General features: G+C 41.3%; 1 protein-coding gene across 6 annotated transcripts in view; it reads right to left on the minus strand.

The window, feature by feature from the left end:
* Positions 1–5,000, minus strand: part of LOC135089876 (uncharacterized) — a 148,483-nt gene that overhangs the window by 106,392 nt on the left and 37,091 nt on the right. The gene's annotated exons all lie outside the window — the stretch shown is intronic.

Below are 5,000 nucleotides of genomic sequence, written 5' to 3' on the forward strand. Positions count from 1 at the left end.
CGAGTTTCTAAGCGTGTCTTTACGGTTCTAATGGGAGATTAACAAAACTTCTACATTACTCTAACAGAAAAAAAAAAACTTGAGAACCCGGCTAATCATCTCTGTGGCCTTCGAAAATTGTCGTGGCGAGGCAGCGAACCGTATCTGAATATGGGCTATATGATTCACGGAGAGAGAGAGAGAGAGAGAGAGAGAGAGAGAGAGAGAGAGAGAGAGAGAGAGAGAGAGAGAGAGAGAGAGAGAGAGAGAAAGGCCGTGGGGTATAGAAAAAGAGGGGATGGTAGGTTCTTCTGCATGACCTTGACACCAATCAGAAGAGCTGTCATAAGCCTTAAACTTATGAGTCTACGATGACTGGCACAATGATAGGGTTTGTGTACACAAGAATATTTGTGTGTGTGTGTTTGTGTGTGTGTGGCAAGGTAAGTGTGTGTGTGTGTGTGTGTGTGTGTGTGTGTGTGTGTGTGTGTGTGTGTGTGTGTGTGTGTGTGTGTATCCTTGAATCTTCGTCTCTCTTCAAAGGAATAAGACTCTATCTACCGAGATGACCATCAGAAGTTAATACAATTATGAGATTGATTGATAAATGGGTTCTGCCACTTGAATTTGTGATACTGCGTCTCTCTCTCTCTCTCTCTCTCTCTCTCTCTCTCTCTCTCTCTCTCTCTCTCTCTCTCTCTCTCTCTCTCTCTCTCTCTCTCTCTCTCGCTTAATCCATTTATCCTTGTTCCCTCAGCCACAAACACGGAGTATGTGAGTCCCTTTCTGCTACACATGTCTTTCCCAGCCATACTAAGCGTCCCCGTTCAAGCAGGAGGAAGCTGACGGCAACACCTAAGCGACAGTGCGAGTGGCAGGCTGATGATCGCCCAGACGGAGATAACCACGAGCGTTGCCAAGAGCGCCGCAAGGACCCGAGGGAGGCACGAGACAATTTGGCAGAAAAAAAAAAATGGAAAACAATGACTCCCTGGCTAGAATACAAGATTTGAGTATATGCGAAATGAAAAGTGAAAAAAATGTTCAATTATCGTACACTAGAAAAAGATATCGGAATATACAAAAAATAAAGAGTGAAAAATATAGGTAAATTATTCTAAGCTAGAATGGAAAATATTTAATATATAAGTAAAAAATTGAAAGAATGGACAAATTACCGTACGGTAGAATGAAAGATATACATACAAGAAATAAAACGTGGAAAAAAAATGAGTAAATTATCTTGGGCAAGAATAAAAAATTTGAGTGAATAAGCAATGAAAATTGAAAAATAAAGACAAATGAAATCATTAAAATACTAATTAGGGAGGTAAAGAGATAAAGGACTGTAATATTAATGACGGAAGAGACAGAAAAAGAGAGAGACTTCATTTGAATATCACCGAGACAATAAAATGAAACAACGGATCCTTTTTTCAACCGGCCTAAAAATAGCAAGATAAATTACAAACATATACAGTGACGGAATCCTCTTAATTAAATATGCACTACTATGTTACTTAAAATAGATGAAAGAGGGGACGAAAGAGAGAGAGAGAAAAAAAAAATGACGAGAGGGTGAAGTGCTAGAGAGAGAGAGGGAAATGAAAGGGAAAGGAAACGGCGACAAGAAGGAAAAGTGAGAGGGAGTTAAATGAGGTAAAGAGGAATAATGGGAAATGAAGGTGATGAGAGTGCGTGTGTTTGAGAAAAGTTATGAGCACAAAGGGGAACAGAGAGAGAGAGAGAGAGAGAGAGAGAGAGAGAGAGAGAGAGAGAGAGAGAGAGAGAGAGAGAGAGAGAGAGAGAGAGAGAGAGAGGTGGGAAGAGGATGAGGACTTACGCAGGTGCAGGCAAGAGTGTAAGTACCTGCTAAAAAATGGAAGATTAAGGATAAGGAGCATCAGCAGCTAAGGAAGATGGAGGAGGTAAGGAGGTAGTGAAAACACCCTTCACACCTACCTCTCTCTCTCTCTCTCTCTCTCTCTCTCTCTCTCTCTCTCTCTCTCTCTCTCTCTCTCTCTCTCTCTCGGTCCGTAGTCGCTAGCCCTCTGAGACTTGATGTATCTGATCTCATTTCTCCTGATACGGAACTTAATCTTGATGGTCTCGTGAGCCTGTCGTTACGGCGATTCCGATCAATTAGTTTAGGTTGTTAGGGCGGCGAGGGAGGGGGATGGATCTCACGAACCCTCCTCACTGGCTCTTGGAGGGTGAACGTGATGCCTAGGAGGCTTTGAGATTGCAAGTTATAAGACGGTAGAAAGAAATGACTGATTCTGGGCTATGAGAGTCACTTGGGCAGGGTATTAGTTATTTTTGTGGAGTTGAGAGGTCGTGGATTGCCTGTCAGATCCCGGTGGTAGGGAGATGGCTTGGTCGCACATTCCGGGACAGGGACTGAAGAAAACTGCTACGTGTAACGGGGACTGCCACGTGTAATAGGGTCTCCCACATGTAACAGGGTCACCCACGAGTAATAGGGTCTGCCACGAGTAACAGGGGACTGCCACGTGTAATAGGGTTTCCCACATTTAACAAGGTCTCCGACATTTAACAGGGTCTCCCATTTTTAACAGGGTCTCTCACGTTTAACAGGGTCTGCCACGAGTAACAGGGTCTGCCACATGTATCAGTCTCCCGCGTGTAACAGTCACTGCCACGTGTAAAAGTCTCTGCCACGTGTAACATTCACCGCTACGTGTAACAGTCACTGCCACATGTAACAGTCACTGCTACGTGTATAAGGGCTGCCACGTGTAACAGACCGCCATGTGTACAGACTGCCACGTGTAGACCTGGTTTTTTTTTTCAGCTTTCCTTATTTTTTTATGTTCTTATGCACTGCGTTCCCTGCTCATCATAAAAGGCGTGGCTGAAAAAGGACGAAACGTAAGGAGTAGGAAGCTCCCCTTCTGCATTTTTATTCCTCTAGTGAGACAAGATAATATCACGCTTTGTTTTGCTTATCCAGTTTTAATTAAAAGGGATGCCAGTTGTTTTTTGTAGATATAAGGGTGTCTGCCTGATGACTGAGGAGTACCCAAAATATATACAGAATAAGAAAAGAGGAAAAAAGTTAAATATTTCCGTCAAGTCAGTCAGCGGCAAAGGCAGTACAGCTATCTTTACAGGATTAAGAGGTAGTGAATGGTCTGCCAGTGGTGTAAAGGATTTCCAGAAGGTGTAAGGGATGATGTGAGGGAAACAAGTGACCCGGTATCTAAGAGTCAGGTGAGACAGAGTACCGTTGCTTACATAAACTCGAGGGTAGTGGTCGACTTGCTAGTGGTGTGGTACAAAGGATGTCCAACAGGCGTAAAATTTAAAGGGAAGGGAAAGGTCTGACTTAATTCAAGTTCGGGATACTATGGTTTGGGATGGCGGAGAGAGACGAAGAGTATTATCTATAGGCCTTGGTGAAGCAGCGGACATCGAGGGACACACGGATCGTTGGCGATTAAAGGAATGCTGAAAACGCTGGTCAGATCTCCAAGCACCGAATGTAATCGTGTCAGAACTGAAAGTCACTCCTGCAAACTTTAAAAACTATGTCGTCACCAAACTGCAATCACTTTCTGTCATAAAGAGTAAAGTTCAACAGAAAGGTTTCGAAATGTTGGTTCAGAGTGTGTTTGTTATTGCGGATGGTGTTTCAAAACTGCCTTAATGAACTTTCAATGATGTATCAGGATATTTTTTTTTTCGTAATTATTATTATTAGTAGTGGTAGTGGTAGTAGTAGCAGTAATAGCAACATAGGTTATAGTAATAGTAATCATACTACTACTACTACTACTACTACTACTACTACTACTACCACTACTACTAAATAAGAATGATAATAATAAGAAAAAGAAGAAGAATGATGATTAATAATAATAATAATAATAATAATAATAATAATAATAATAATAATAATAATAATAATAATAATATCAGACACACACACAACAACAACACAACACAACACACACACACACACACACACACACACACACACAACACAACATACAGTACAACACACACACACCCACAACAACACAATATACAACACACACACACACACACACACACACACAACACACACACACACACAACACACACACACACACACACACACACACACACACACACACACAAAACACACTAAACTGAAACGTTCTTAAAAACACTGCACTTGCAAACGTACAGTATATAGTCATTCTGGACCTGCCAGCCCGTCACATCCCTTCAGCAGCGCGTGAGGCCTAAAGATGATGTCATTAGCGAGCAGCGACACCGTGTTTGGTGACAATGCATGCGGATGTCACCCCTTGCTCGGCCGCAGGTGTGTTGGATGGATGGACATCTCCCGACACCTAGCCATTAATTAATGAAGCGCCGACCTTGACCGCTCACTTGAATATCAACACAGGTATATGTCCAGAAGTGAGTAGTGTTGTTATTAAGTGTGATGAATGTGTGTGTGTGTATAAATGAGTGAGCAAATGGTAAAAGTAGTGAGTTTATAAGCGTAGGTTGGTAGGTTAAGTCATTCGTATGTAAATTAATTGATAAACAGGTGGACGATGAATAAAGAGATACATGTGAATCAATAAACGAATAAACAGTAAAACAAATTAATAATTCAATAAATTAAGCAAATGAATGAATAGGTAATAAGGTAATTAAATAAATAAATAAACAGATTATAAATAACAAATGATAAAGTACCTATCTACCTGAAAGAAAAAAAGGAAAGAAAGAAAGAGAGAGAGAAAGAAAGGACTAGCTAACTAAAAGAGAGAAAGAAAAAAATGAAAGTAAGAAAAAGATAAACAAACAAACAAACAAACTGCACATCTTTTCATTCTATAATCAAACATTACTCAGTCCTAGTTGCTTCTAAGAACAATGGTAAGGTTTGTGGCATGGGCGTGAAGGATGCTGGGAGGTGACGAGGGGCGCCGATAGGAAAGAAAATAGTGAGCGAGGGAGGGGAGTGAAGGTTCGCTTATTCGAAACACTGCTTCGACTCA

This window comes from Scylla paramamosain, chromosome 3 (genome assembly GCF_035594125.1).
Source record: "Scylla paramamosain isolate STU-SP2022 chromosome 3, ASM3559412v1, whole genome shotgun sequence".
NCBI lineage: Eukaryota > Metazoa > Arthropoda > Malacostraca > Decapoda > Portunidae > Scylla > Scylla paramamosain.